Here is a 16,592-nt window from a genome sequence, read left to right on the forward strand (position 1 = left end):
CTTACCCTTTTTCCGGATCCTTTGTTCTTTGTTTACATATTCTCTTTTATTTACTTATTTTAGTTTTTTCTTTCCTCCCCTAATTATTTCAGTCTGGTGTCTTCTAATATTCTTTCTTTCTTTATTTTTTTAAATGCCTGTTTTTGTTTGTTTTTAATTTTTTTGTTGAGTCTGTTGGTTTTTGTATTGTTGGTGTTTTGAAATATTTTTGGTATGCTTGTATTTTTTGCTTTTTAGTTACTGTTTTTCTTTCTTTCTTTTTTTTCTATGTGTTCTTTTTGGTTTGGTCAGGTTTTGTCTTGTTTTGTTCTGACAACTCTTGTACAACACTTGGCACTATGTGGTCAGGTTTGAGAGTTACAGTCATCAAGCCTGAAGACTGAGTCAAACTACAAGTGGAACAATAGCAATCAATATCCAAATTCAACCGGAGAAACCATATAACTCACACAAGGGTCATTCCTAGAGCATCCAGCTCAGAAGACCAAGAAGACTACATCACTGGGTGCCACAAGAATGCCACCCCACCTCAGAACAAAAGATTCACAGGGGATGAAAGTGAAGAGATGGGGGGAAATATTCCATGTAAATAAGAATGAAAAAAGAAAAAGCTGGAATAGCAGTATTCATATCTGACTAAATAGACTTCAAAATGAAGGCCATATCAAGAGACAATGAAGGTAACTACATAATACTAAAGGTATCAAATATATATATACCCAATATAGGAGCATTTGACAAAATACAGCACCCATTTTTTATTTAAAAAAATTCTCAGCAATGTGGGAATAAAGGGATCATACCTCAACATAATAAAGGCCAAATATGACAAACCACAACCAACATCATACTCAATGGGAAAAAGCTAAAACATTCCCCCTAAGAAAGGGAAAAATACAGGGATGTCTGCTTTCACCTCTCTTATTCAACACAGTATTGTCAATCCTAGTCATAGTTATCAGACCACAAGAAAAAAAAAAGGCATCCAAATTAGAAAGAAGGAAGTAAAACTGTCATTATTCACAAATGACATAAAATATTGTACATGGAAAACCCTAGAGACTCCACCAAAACAACAATAACAACAAAAATAAAACCTACTAGGTTTAATACATTAATTTGGTAATGTAGCAGGATACAATATTTACACACAGAAGTCAATGGCATTTTAATACACCAATAATGAATTCTCAGAAAGGGAAACAAACAAATAAAAATAATCCCAGTTATCATAGAAACCAGAAAATTAAGATACTTAGAATGAACTTAACCAAGGAGGATTAAAGACTGGTACTCAGAAAATGATAGAATGTTGGAAAAAGAGATAGAAGAAGATATAAACAAATGGAAGACTAAACCATGTTCATGGATTTGTATAATTAACATCATAAAAATGCCTATACTATCCAAAACAATATATAAATTCAATGCAATCCCTATTAAAATACCATTGGCATATTTCACAAATCTAGAACAACTGCTCCAAAAATGTATATGGAATAATAATAAAAAAAAAACTAAACAAAACAAAAAAAACCTGAATAGCCAAAGCAAGCTTGAGAAAGATTAACAAAGTGGAAGAGATCACAATACCGAATATCAAGGAATACTACAAAGCCATGGTAATTAAAGTGGCCTTGTACTGGCCCAAGAGCAGGCATATAGATTATGGAACAGAACAGAAAACCCTGATGTTGACTCACATCATTATGGTCAATTAATATTTGAGAAAGTGGGAAGAGCATACAATGAATCAAGACCATCTCTTTAATAAATGGTATTGGGGAAACTGGACAAGTACATGCAAAAAAATGAAACTAGACAACCAACTTTCACCATGTACAAGAATAAAATCAAAATGGAAAAAAAGACTTAAATGTAAGTCATGAAACTAAAAATCTTAGAAGGAAACATAGGCAGTAAAATATCAGACATTTTTCGTGACAAAATTTTCACTAAGACATTGCCTAGAGCAGAAGAAACAAAGAGACAAATAAACAAATGGGACTACATTAAAATAAAAAACTTGTGCACAGCAAAAGAAACCATCATCAAAATGAAAAGGGTACCAACTGTATGGGAGAACATATTTGCCAATAATACATCTGATAAGGGGTTAATTTCCAAAATATGTAATCATACAACTCAACAAAAGGAAACAAACAACCCAATTAAAAAACGGGCAAAGGATCAGATACTTCCCCAAAGAAGACCTACAAATGACCATGAAACACATAAAAAAAAATGCTCAGTGTCACTAATCATCAGAGAGATGCAAATTGAAATGACAATGAAGTTCCACCTCACACCTGTCAGAATGGCTACCAGAAATAAATCAATAAACAACAAGTGCTGGTGAGAATGTGTAGAAAAAGGAATCCTAGTACACTGTTGGTGGAATGCAGACTGGTGTGTGTAGCCACTATGGAAAATAGTGTGGAGTTTCCTGAAAAAATTAAAAACAGAACTGCCATTTGACCCAGTGATTCCACTTCTAGGAATATATCCTCAGAAGCATGAAACACCAATCAGAAAGAATAGCAGTGTTATTTACAATAGCTAAGATCTGGAATCTACCCAAGTGCCCATCAGCAGATGAGTGGATGGATAAAAAAGCAGTCAATCATTTAGACAGCGGAATACTATGTGGCTGTAAAAAGGAACTCTTAACATTTTCAACAGCATGGATGGACCTGGAGAGTATTATGCCACGCAAAATAAGCCAGTCAGAGAAAGATAAATATTATATGCTCTCACTCATATATAGAATCTAAGGATTAAAATAAACTAAAGAACTTAATAGATCCAGAGACATGGAAGCATACAATAGACTGAAGATTCTCAGACAGAGGAAATAGGGGGCAGGGGCAGGAAGAGATTAACCAATTTATATGCATATATGTGTAACCTATGGACACAGGCAAGAGAGTTGTGAAGGTGTGATGAGGGGGCATGAGTGAAGAAGTGGGAGTCAATGGGGGCAAAAACAGGGACATCTGTAAAACTTTCAACAATAAAGATAATTTTTTTTACAAAAAGCTTTGATAACTTTTCATCTTTTTTATTGTAAATGCCAAAGTCAGGAAGATGCCCTACTAGGCTCTGGAAGGTATGCTTCATTCTCAACTGCTTTTATATCTGACTCATTTCTTACCATATCTGGGCTCATCTCCTCCCTCAGGGAAGCCACACTGTCATCTTTGCTGCGTCATGAACATCCCTGGACTTATTCCCATGCTCCAGGATTATATTTACTTAAATGAGCAGTTTTGCCCTCTCACTTTTTATAGTATCAGGGCCCAAATATTGATTCATAAACTTTCTTATTTTTTCAAACAGCATTTGAAATATTTTGACAAAGGAGATTTATCACATGGAATTGGTTATACATGGATGGGAGTGCTAGGAACACATGGGTTAATAACAGGAGGAAACCATCTAGGCCTGAGCAGGAGAGATGAAGAGAAGAGGCAATGTTATGAGAACTTAAGTTAACCAGAAAGCTCCTGAACCACAGATAAGGCAGCTGCTGGGAGCACTGATCAAAATAAAAGGAGAGAGAACACCTTGCCTTCTTCCTTCCCCTTACTATTTTTTTATTTATTGATTTGAGAGAGAGAGAGAGATGGATTGATTTATTCCACTTATTCATACATTCATTGGTTGATTCTTGTATAATGTGCTGATCGAGGGTCAGACCTGCAACCTTGGTGTAGGGGGGATGACACTCTAACCAACTGAGCTATCCAGCCAGGACCCACCCCACCCCCAACTCTTGATTTTCCCTTGTTAGCCTAATCCAGCTAAACACCACTGTCCTAGATCAGAATTCCTAAAATATAAAGCAGATCAGGAGAAGGTTGAGCACTGGATCTGAGGACAAACGCACTCCTTTGTCAAATCTTTATCCAGCTCTTATATATTTCCTTTCAGTCTGGCCTTCTCTGAACATTCCAAATAAAATTGCAGCCCCACCCACATAGTTCCCTATTTTTCTTTCTTATGTGATTTTTCTCTATAGTATTTATCATCATTAAACATTATATATTTTGCTTTTAACACTTTATTTGCCTGTTTCTCCCAATACAATGTGAGATTTTAAGTGTCTGGATCATTGTTTGTTTTATTTACTGCTGATTTCCCAGCACCAGGGACTGTTTCTGGCACATAGTAATTGCTCATTTAATATTTGTGAATGAGTGATTGAATGTATTGAATCATTGACTATGAAAATGACTTCATTTAAGAGATGTTTAGGCCATCACACAGAGCTAGTTAATTTATACTTCAGATGCAGTTTAAAATGAGAGGTGAAATCATGTTTCTTCATACTGAAAATTCCACAGAATCATTTGAATGTTCAATATAAAAAATAACCATCCCAGCAACAGGCAAATTCACAGCCATTGTGCTGTAGAAAAATTAAAGTATATAAAAAAGTAACTATCAAAAGCAAGCACAATAGTCCAGATTCCACTAGAGTGAGGAGAAATAGAGCTTCAATATCATTTAATGCATGACTACATTATTCCTCCCTACACAATCTGATTATGTTGGCAACTTTAAAGCATTAAAAAAGTGCATACATTTTATTTTGCACTATTTAATAGGATGTAAAGGAGTAATCAATTTATTTTTATAAAAATTATAAAACTAAATAACATCTTCATGCTTAAGGGTTTACACTATTTCTAGAAAATTATTTAACAGGAAATTTCCTTGATGCTGGGTAAATAAAATTGCTCTCTCTGTGTGTTATATATAATGCATGTACAAAATATGAGAAAGTATCTTTAAAACTAGTGCAATTTTAGTCAGAGGACCTAATTTCATGATATCAAATATTGTCACAACTTGTTTGACTTTGAGCAAGTTATTAAACTGCTTTGAAATTGAGGTTTTTCATTTTAAAGGCTTACTGCTAGGATTAAATGAAATAACATTGATCTTTTTAATTACCTAACACATTACCTTGCACATAGGGAATGCTATTTTAAGTCTTGTGAAATTCAGTTAAATATGCTGAAGTTCAGTTGAGAGAGTATGTAACTTAGAAAACTGAGTTTGGCTAGATATGATTTTCATAATCAACAGTACTTTAAAGTAGACTGTTTGAAATATAATCTGCAATAAGCCTCTAAAAATACATAATGATTATCAAAATAGAAATGCAGTAAGTCTGGTATATGCCACTACCTAGATATATTATTAAACATCTTCTGAAGTTTCAGAATATTTCCTGGAAAATGAAACTAATCTTTTATTACTATTTAGGCTGTAAAAGCTCATAATATAAAATAAAAACTCTCATTTTTTAAGTTTTACATTTTTTTCATAAATTGATAATATAATTGTGTCATCTTGTCTCTATGTTTTGTTATTTCTCTGTATAAGACCCCAGTAAAACAACCCAATCTCTCTTTATTACTCAGGATGACCATTTCAACATAATTGCCTGGAACAAAATCAATCAGATGATAATGTGTTACTCTTTTAAAAGCATGCAGTTTATGAATACAGCAATTCCTTGGTCTATTTATTTCCCCAAATGTAAACACAAAGAAAATAAAAATGCAGGTTGACTTAAGACATTAAGAATTTTTTTGAGAAGAGTTAACTACATTTTTCATAGTATCTGATTTTACTATTTGGGATTTTATTACATTAAGGCATAAAATGTGTATAATCATCAATCCCCAGTTATTTACAGAAATATAGTGGCTGTCACTCAGATTTGGGGATGATGTGAAGAAAAATGTATAATTAAGAAAAGTTTAACTCTGTACTAAAATATACTCACAAAAATGTATTTAAAAGCTACCCACAAGATGGAAGTAACATGGGTAAGATAAACTAGAGTGATATTTTTGAGTGTTAAATATAAATAAAGCATGAGAGACAACTTTTATTGATTACAGTATTAGATGCTAAAGAGGAAAAATGGGGGAATTAAATAGTCATTAATACACCCACCTAGATACATAATATATTTTATAGAGAAAATTGTTCATTTATCTCTTTGACAATATTTTACTGAGCTTTTTCTACACACATAGCACAGTGCTTTGTGGGAAACTCAAAAGGATATAGTAAATTTTATTTGCCTTTATAACTAACACAAGAGTAGTGCTGATAAATACACCACAAGAGAACTATACTTCACAATCCTGGTCTTATGTGCAAGCAATAATGTGCATGTGCGGCCTGTCTTACTCTTCAGCTAGAATCAGGCCTAGGAGAATGGCAAGCATTTCCATTTACTAGTAGGAGGAAGAAAGAACTAAGCTGTCCTCACGGCTTTGGATGTCCCTGGGTATATCTGCACACCTGGCTTTGGCCCCTTACTCCCAGCCTGTGTGCAATAATCCAGCTAATAGGCAGCGCTGAGGTTCTTAATTCTGAATTTTTCCAGCAACTCCTGCATTAGTCCACATCTGAGCCTCTTCCCTGCTTTGGTTGATTTCTGCTACTCATCGATAGACTTCAGCCGGAGGCTTAACCAGGGCCACAGCATTTATCCTAGTACAACATGCTAGGAAGGTCAGCTAAGACTTTATGGAAGAACTTATCACTGAATTTGGTTTTGATGGGTACATAGGATTTGGTGCACAAAGTCGGAGAGGAAGTCTTTTCTAAACAAAGAACAGTATTAATAAATAGATAGATAAAAGCCAGCATCTGGAAAGTGTACAAATTATGAGAGTCATAAAAAGCATTGTTTGCCAGGAGAGTCATGCTTAGGTAGAAACTAGACTGCTAATATTGGAGAATGAATGTCAGATTGCAGACTATCCCATTATCACGCCCCATCTCGGCTTACCAGAAGGAAGACACGGCCATTTTGCAGCCTTTGTCTCTCTTGAATATCAACTGTTAGATTCCAATACTTGAGTATCAATATAATTTTTTGCATTCTGACATACAAAGGCCATTTTACCAAATAGCAGACCCCACATTTCTCTGAGGTAATTCTGCCTTCAGTTCAGTTATAGTTCTTGGTTCAATTCATGGATACTGACCTACTTAATTCATTCAAAAATAATTTATTGGAAACATGTTTTGCATACAGCTCTCTAAGTGGGCAAGAAAGATTGAGAATGATATTTTGAAAATGGACAAGAACCAGTGGAAGTTAAGCAAAAACAAACCAGGCTCCAACACCACCATGGACAGAGGCCACCGTTACAAGGACCATCCTTAAAATGAGCTCACCACTGTACCCATTTTTTCTTGGGACATTTCTTCATGACTGACATTTCTAGGGCCCACACCAAAATGTCTGCACTTGTATAATTTGCCCTCACCTTGGCTCACAGAATAGAGGGAGAGGAAAGTATCTCTCTTAGGCTGTCCTGGTAGGTAGGAGCTTTGTTGCCTCCAGAAGCTCACATTGTGAAGAACTTCCTCTAAAACAGGAAGTGATTGTCATAATAAGAAGATCAAAAAGACAAATGCCCAGAGAAAAGTTAATTGCGTGTCTTCCTTAATTAGCTTTGAATTTCTGTTGGATAGCTGAAAACCGACCCATTTTCATCTTGAGTCTCCTTATATCTTAGAATTTACTATTGTGGTATCCTTAAGAGCTCTACATCCCTCCCACTTGGAACGAATGTAGGTGATTCAGACCTTTTAGGGGGTAAAGAGAAGCTGTTGAAGTCTATATGCAGGTTGATGATATAGTCAAGGTATGCCTTGGGGATGTTGTCTGGCAGGAAAGTTGGACTAGAAGGCCAGCCCGTGAAGCTGTGGCTGGCTCTGTTTTAGAATATTCTTTTTTATTTTTTTAATATATTGTATTTATTTTTTACAGAGAGGAAGGGAGAAAGATAGAGAGTCAGAAACATCGATGAGAGAGAAACATCAATCAGCTGCCTCCTGCACACCCCCCACTGGGGATGAGCCCCCAACCAAGGTACATGCCCTTGACCGGAATCGAACCTGGGACCTTTCAGCCTGTAGGCCGACACTCTATCCACTGAGCCAAACCGGTTATGGCAAGTTTTAGAATATTCTTGTAAAAGACAAAGTGTGAGGTATGGAGGGAATTAAGTAAGTTTATGGAGATAATTAAAAAAAACAACACAAGACTGAAGTGACTTTACTAAGATTCATTGTGCAAAAGATGGTGTTTAATGACATGTGGTATCTAACAAGAAGGAAGTGTCAAAATATATTTACAACATTTTTAGCATGGATGACTAGAAGAATAATGGTGCCACTAGCAGAAATAGAAAAGTAAGGAAAAGAAATTTATTGTGGCAGAGGGAATAAATGATAAGCATGGTTTTGACTATTTTCAGTTTGATGGGCTGGGTGGAAAAAGCAAGTGTGGGACATTGTCAATGCAGAACTTCAATGTGAAATCTTTCATGACTTCAGTTTGTTTTTTGGTTTGATTTATTATGATAGGTGATTTAAAGTTCTAAGCATAAGGAAACATGGGATGAAATGGTGAATGGCACTGAGCATTCGAGCTAATGATCACAAACCAGCAATGGATTGATTACCATACCAATTGTAATCTAGAAAGTATATTTTTAAAGTTTTAAAACTACTTATTGTATAGTGAACAGGAAAAAACAAAAATATAAAAGTGTGTGATTTATGCAAGTCATTTTAAAAACCCATACCTTATTAGAAAGATAAGTACTGAAAAAATAAAAACTCATAGAAATAACTAAAGTTATATAATAAAGGGTAATATGCAAATTGACCAAATGGCGGAATGACTAGTCGCTACGATGCTCACTGACCACCAGGGGGCAGACGCTCAATGCAAGAGCTTTCCCCTTGTGGTCAGTGCACTCTCACAGGGGGAGTACCTCTCAGCCAGAAGCCCTGAGCTGGGCTCATGGCTGGCGAGAGCAGTGGTGGTGGCCGGAGCCTCTCCTGCCTCCACAGCAGTGCTAAAGAAGTTTGACTGACGACTTAGGCCCACTCCCTGTGGGGATCGGGTCTAAGCCATCAGTCAGACATCCCCTGAGGGCTCCTGGACTGCAAGAGGATGCAGGCCAGGCTGAGGGACCTTCCCCCGCCAAGTGCACAAATTTCATGTACCAAGCCTCTAATAAAAAGCAGTATATTAAATTTAGAAAATTTATTTTTAACCTAGAGGCCCAGTGCATGATTAAATCCTGTGTGTGTAGGGTCCCCTAGGCCTAGCCTGCCATCAGGGCCATGTCCTCAACCTACAACACCTCGCATGCTCCGAGGATGCTGCTGGCGCCCTGCCCCGTGACACCTCGCATGCTCTGCGGACACTGTCGGCACCCTGTGATGCTTCGCCTATGCGGCCAGCGCCCTGGGGGGTTGGAGGTGAGGGGAGGGCCCAAGAGGTGTTCCAGCACCTCCTGTTGACCGGTTGTTTGGTCATTCTGCTATTACAGCATCACGACCACAGGCCTTTTATGATATAGATAAAAACTTAGCCCTGGTAAGTGTGGCTCAATTGGTGAGGCACAGTCCCATGCACCTAAATGTTGGGTTTGATTCTTAATCAGGGCACATGCCCAATAGGGGGTGTGTAGGAGGCAGTTGATCAATGTTTCACTCATATCAATGTTTCCCTCTCCCTCTCCCTCTCTCTCTGCCTTCATCTCTTTCTAAATATCAATAACAAATCTTTTTTAAAAGCCCAAAAACTTAAAGTTGGGATAATTGATGGAATTAATTGGGTTTACTGAAAGTAACTTTTAAGGAAATATGTTTTGGTTTATTTTAAAAATAAACAATTGAATTATGGCAGTTAGCACATAATTATAATAGCAGGAAAATTGTACATATTGATACAAATTGGTTATAGTTAAAAGAAACATTTATTTTTATAATATTTATAAACCTATAGAAAAAAAAACATAAATTCACTGGAAATTCTTCCTCCTGTATGTACTTTCTAACAGAAAAACAATAAAGAGTGCAAGCTTGCTCACAGAAATAATTGCTCTAACAAAAGATTTTTCCAATATTGAGGTACTTTTATTTGCATATTTTAGAAGCCTGGTAGATACTTCTTTAGGGATAAAAGTAGTGTTTAACTAAACCCATCACTAGGAAAGAATTTGTAAGTGTATAGGTCTTCAGCTATAAACATTATCTAATTTAAGATTCATAGCAAACTTTTAAGAATTAGCGTAATTTTTATATGAGAGTAAGTTTCAAAGTGGACAAGTAACTTACATATTGAAGAAGCCAATTCAGTTTGTATGACTATATATCACAAACCACCTGTTTTCACCATTAAACTACTACTTTGAGTACTATAATTTTTCTTAAGTTTTTCCTTTTTATTTTCTAGAAAAGGGGGCACATGGGAGCACATGACTAATTCCAATATGTCTATTCAGCAGTGAATAATACTTTAGTACATACTATATTCCAGTTATCTTTTTAGGCAATTGTGACATAATGCTAACATTAAAACAAAAGCTTGCCCTAGTGAAGGTTATATTCAATCAGAGAAGTGTATACATTTTTTAAAAAGATACTATATTATGTAAAGTTATATGATAGGCGCTTTTAGGAAAAATAGAAAGTGATAATGAGATAGAAAATACTGTGTGGGGAAGAAGAAGGGTGTGTGTGGCACTGTTACTTTAGCGAATGTCAGCCACTTTAAGAACAGGAGAGATCCATATAGTTATCTGCAGGACACTGTTACCAAAAGAAGTTTCCACAGGTAGAGAAGTTTGAAAATCTAGATGAAACTAATATAAACACAGATACATTAGTAAATAACTAAATTGGCAAATATTTGAGAAAACATATAAGACCAATAAATGTATAAAAATACACTTAAATTTTATATTAAAAAATAATAAAAATTAAATCTACATTAAGATTTTTTACCTACAAGATTCTTTTTAAAAATTCTGATAATCCTACGTCTCAGTAATAATGTAAGACAATAGTGCAGTTTGCACACTAGTAGAAGTGTATAGATTTGTACAACTGCCTTTGAAGACCAATTTTGGTAGAGGTGAACAAAAGCACCCTAGAGAAATTAACACAAAGACTCAGGAAGAGACGTTCAACAATAAACATAGTGGCATCGCATGTGATAGCAATAAGATAGAAACAATTCAAATTTCTATTGACAGGTAAGCAGTTAAAGAATTTGGAAATTGTTCATAAAGTGAAACACTATACAGAAGTTAAAATTTGTGAACTACAGCTATAGACATCACTCAGGGGAAAAAAAGCTGTGAAAATTGTCACAGAATACATACAATTTGATATAACCCAATCTTCATAAAATATTAATCTTTGTCAAATTAAACAATATATTGAGTATGGATACATTTATGGTAAAGTTACAAGTAAAAGCAAAAGAGTAATACTCAAAATTCTAGGAATAATTTATCCCTAGGGGGGAAGAAATGGGATTAGGGAGAGGATACTGTGAATATTCTATATTTTTATCTGCGTCATAGATGCATGCAGGTTTTCTTTTATTTTTTATTATATATGTCTATCATATACATAAGTTATATGTATTTTTGGTTTCTAAGCAATTATATTAAATACTAGAGGCCTGATGCATGAAGATTCGTGCAAGAACGGGCCTTCCTTTCCCTGGCTGCCGGCACCACCTTCACTCTGGCTGGAGCTGCCTTTGTGTCTTTGCTCCTGCCCAGAGCTGCCCAGAAGCCCGGAGCAGCTGGGGCGGTGCAGAACACCTGTGTCATTGCCATGGTGATGACACAAGCTTCCTGCCCCACCCAGCTTGGCGCCTGCATATGCAAATTATCCCACCTTCTTTGTTTGGTTAATTTGTATACTCACAACTGATTGTAAAGAACAACAATGAAAGATAATTAAAGAGTGGAAATAAGTATATTTAGCTCTTTCTTTTTTTTTAAAATATCTTTTATTGATTTTTTACAGAGAGGAAGGGAGAGAGATAGAGAGTCAGAAACATCTATGAGAGAGAAACATCGATCAGCTGCCTCTTGCACATCTCCTACTGGGGATGTGCCCGCAACCCAAGTACATGCCCTTGACCGGAATCGAACCCGGGACCTTTCAGTCCGCAGGCCGATACCCTATCCACTGAGCCAAACCAGTTTCAGCTATTTAGCTCTTTCTAATGGTTGTGTTGTAAAGCAAAATATATATACATGAATGATGGGGAGGGCATAATATAGCCAAGGGAGGGTTTTACTTATCTTGGGGCTTCTATTTTGTAAGCAGTTTTAAGTGGGTTATTTTGCTTTGTTTTTTAATTAATGGAAGTGAGAAGAAAGATTTGAAGCATCACTGAGCATTGCCAACTACTTGCAGCAAAGTCCTTGAGTGGGAGGGGGGCCGAGATCCAGTCCGACTGCTCATTCACAGGCACTTTGTGCTCCAGCCACACTGAACATTGGCAGATCTGCAGAATGACTCTGTCTTTCACAACACCAAGCCCACATCCTGTTTATCGTTAATTCACCTCTGTCACCCTCCACCATTGAATGTTTTCTCACACTTCAAGAATTCAGCTTAAATATCAAATCATTAATCAACCTCTCCTTACCAACTGAGCTGAAATTAGTCAATCCATCCACCAAGGTTCCACAGTATCGCTACATGTCTATTAAAATCACTTTTATCTTTCTGCATTCTGACATCCTCACTAGTCTGTGAGCATTTTAAGGAATTGACAACTGTCTTACTCAGATGTGCTTACTTTTACTGTCTGATACTGAGCCTGACATCATAATTCATCATGAAATCTATAATAATAAAAGCATAATATGTAAATTAGACCAGACAGCCAAACGACCTTCTGGACATCATTCCAGACATCCTTCCAGACAAAGTCATGGCAGTAGGGGTTGAGACAGAGGTGGTTACGGGCTATCAGGCAGGCAGGCGAGCAGTTAGGGGTGATCAGGCAGGCAGGCCAGCGGTTAAGAGCCAGTGGTCCTGGATTGTGAAAGGGATGTCCGACTGCCGGTTTAGGTCCGATCCCACAGGGATCCCACAGGGACCTCACAGGGATAGAGCCTAAACTAACAGTCGGACATCCCCTGAGGGATCCTGATTGTGAGAGGATGCAGGCCGGGCTGAGGGACACTGTCCTCCCACCCCCAATGCATGAATTTTGTGCATCAGGCCCCTTTAGTGTTTATATAAATGATGAATGGGAAATGGAACAACTTTCACTTCAAATAATTGATTAGGAAGGATTATGATGTTTCAAAGTTGTAGCTATTATAAATTGTGCTGCTATGAATATAAGGGTGCATATATCCTTTCTGATTGGTGTTTCTGTTTTCTTGGGATATATTCCTAGAAGTGGGATTACTGGGTCAAATGGAAGTTCCATTTTTAATTTTTTGAAGAAATGCATACTGTTTTCCACAGTGGCTGCGCCAGTCTGCATTCCCACCAGCAGTGCATGAGGGTTCATTTTTCTCCACATCCTCTCCAGCACTTGTTGTTTGTTGATTTGTTGATGATAGCCATTCTGACAGGGGTGAGATGGTACCTCATTGTCCTTTTGATTTGCATCTCTAGGATGATTAGTGACTTTGAGCATGTTTTCATATGTCTCTTGGCCTTCTGTACGTTCTCTTTTGAAAAGTGGCTATATAGGTCCTTTGCCATTTTTTGATTAGATTGTTTATCTTCCTTTTGTTAAGTTGTATGAGTTCCCTGTAAATTTTGGAGATAAAACCATTATCTGAAATAAAGTTGGCAAACATGTTCTCCCATGCAGTGGGCTTTCTTGTTGTCTTGTTGATGGTTTCTTTTGTTGCGCAGAAACTTTTTATTTTGATGTAGTCCCATTTGTTTATTTTCTCCTTAGTTTCCATTGTCCTTGGAGCTGTATCGGTAAAGATATTGTTATGACATATGTCTGCTATTTTGTTGCCTATGGCTTCTTCTAGGATTTTTATAGTTTCCCATCTTACGTTTAAGTCCTTTATCCATTTTGAGTTTATTTTTGTGTATGGTCTAAGTTGGTGGTCTAGCTTCATTTTTTTGCATGTATCTTTCCAATTTTCCCAACACCATTTATTGATGAGACTGTCTTGACTCCATTGTATATTCTTGCCTCCTTTGTCAAATATTAATTGAGCATAATGGCTTGGGTTGATCTCTGGGTTCTTTGTTCTGTTCCATAGCAGTACAATTTACAATCGCTAAGCTTTGGAAATAGCCTAAGTGCCCATCAGCAGATGAATGGATTAGAAAACTGTGGTACATCTACCCAATGGAATACTATGCTGCTGTAAAAAAAGAATGACTTCTTACCATTTGTAACAGCATGGATAAAACTGGAGAGCATTATGCTAAGCAAAATAAGCCAGTCAGAGAAAGATAACTATCACATGATCTCACTCATTTGTGGAATATAATGAACAACATAAACTGATGAACAAAAATAGAAACAGAGTCATAGAAGCATCAAGCAGACCATCCAACCTATGAGGGAAGGCGGGGATGAGGGGATAAGAGATCAATCAAAGGACTTGTATGCGTGCATATGAGCATAACCAATGGACACAGATGTGGGGTTGGGGGTGAGGGCATATGCTGGGAGTGGCTGGCGGATAAAGGAGATTTATGTAATACTTTAAACAATAAAGAATTTAAATTTTAAAAAAAGAAGGATTATGTGAAGTGTTTCAAGGACATAATTAGTTCCACCAGATCTTCACATCCCAAGTCATGTGAAAATCTGCAGCTGAAAAAATAATTTACACAAGTTTATATGTGTAAAGTATAGTAATTAACTCATCTCTGAGACTTACTAGTATCTGTTTTCTTTTCTAATGCCTTTCTATCCAGCAAGGTCCTAGCAGTGGCAAGATGCACTCTCAAACTGATTATTTGGGGATGGTTTTAAACTTTGCCTATGTACAAAGATGTGGGCAGAATTTAGGAAAACCACCAGGAGATAGTGTTATTTAGGCCCTAGCAAAAACATAAAGCCTTTACCAGTCCTAAGCTCACTATCTAACCTGATTCTCTTTCTAAATCCAGTCCTCCCACTCACCAATCCCACACCCAATCAGAAGAGAAGAGAAAGGGAATGCTTTGATAAAGTCTGTACAAGTCAGCTTCCAAACATCAGAGAGCAGTATGGAGATGAGAAACGATAGATATAATAACACAAATAGAATACCTCAAGCAGAATCACTATTATTTTTATTATTGACTAGATGCCTGGTGCTCAAAATTCATACACTGGGTGCGAGTGTCCCTCATCCCAGACTGCACCCTCTCCAATCTGGGACTCCTCAGGGGATGTCCCTGGGATTGGCACTAAACCGGCAGTCAGACATCCCTCTCACAATATGAGACTGCAGGCTCCCAACTAATCGCCTGCCTGCCTGCCTGCCTGTTTGCCCCTAATTGCCCTCCCCTACAAGCCTGGTAGCCCCCAACTGCCTTCCTCTGCAGGCCTCGCCCCCCCAATTTCCCTCCCCTGCAGGCTGGTCACCCATAACTGCCCTCTCTTGCAGGCTTGGTCCCCCCTGTCTGCCCTCCCCTGCAGCCCTGGTCACCCCTAACTGCCCTCCCCTGCAGGCCTGGTCACCCCTAACTTCCCTCCCCTACTGCCAGATCGCCCACAACTGCCCTCCCCTGCAAGCCATCTTGTGGTGGCCATCTTTGACCACATGGGGGCAGCGATCTTTGTGAGGGTGTGGTGGACAATTTGCATATTACCTCTTTATTATATAGGGTAGTATATTAAATTATGTATAATTTATAAGCTCAAACCATAAGGGAAGCAAAGTTCCTATAAAGTGAATAAAATAGTAGATCTTAACCATAGAAACACTAAAATTTACTTATATTCAAATCATGTATTATATAATTCACTTTATTAAAATAAGAGTTTTCATTACAGGTATAGCAAAGAGATTTCTAATAATTTGGAAATGGCTCATAATAATTCTTTATTATCTATTACTTGCAGAAATATCTATTATAATTCTTTTTATTTGTATAGTACTTTGTGTTTTAAAAAGAAGCTTTACAATTATCTAATTACTAAAATTAACTCAATAGTATGAATGCTAAGTTTTAAGAAAATACTTATTTAAATGAAAAAAATCAAAGTCCTAATTAAGTTTCATACCACATATGCAAATTTGAATATAAATAAAACTAGAGGCCTGATGCACAAATTTGTGCATGGGTGGGGTCTGGCCATCCCTGACCCCCAATCAGGGAGGGAGGGGTTAATCAGGGGGCAGGGCCAGCTGGGGGAGGGGCTGCAGTCAGTTGGTGGGCCAGCCCTGCCCCCTGGTCAAACTCCCAGTTGAGGGAACAAGTTGCATATTAGCCTTTTATCATATAAGATGGTTAATGGCAGAAAACTGGTTTTGTAGCCAAAGCTTACTAGAGAAATAAGAAAGAACCATTAATATGAACATCAAAAATAAATATTATAAAGAATAAAATATTAAATCAACCACATTATTTTACATTAATGTTACTTCTCTATTAACTTGGGACATTTAATATCTTTTATCATAACCAATGAAATATATGCAGAAGATATAAAATCCATTCAAATGTCATGAATAGTCCCCTTCTGGCCAGAATACTATTTTCCTCAAATATAATGTAGAATTATTTTTACCCCCAGAGTA

This window comes from Myotis daubentonii, chromosome 1, assembly GCF_963259705.1.
Source record: "Myotis daubentonii chromosome 1, mMyoDau2.1, whole genome shotgun sequence".
Taxonomy (NCBI): domain Eukaryota; kingdom Metazoa; phylum Chordata; class Mammalia; order Chiroptera; family Vespertilionidae; genus Myotis; species Myotis daubentonii.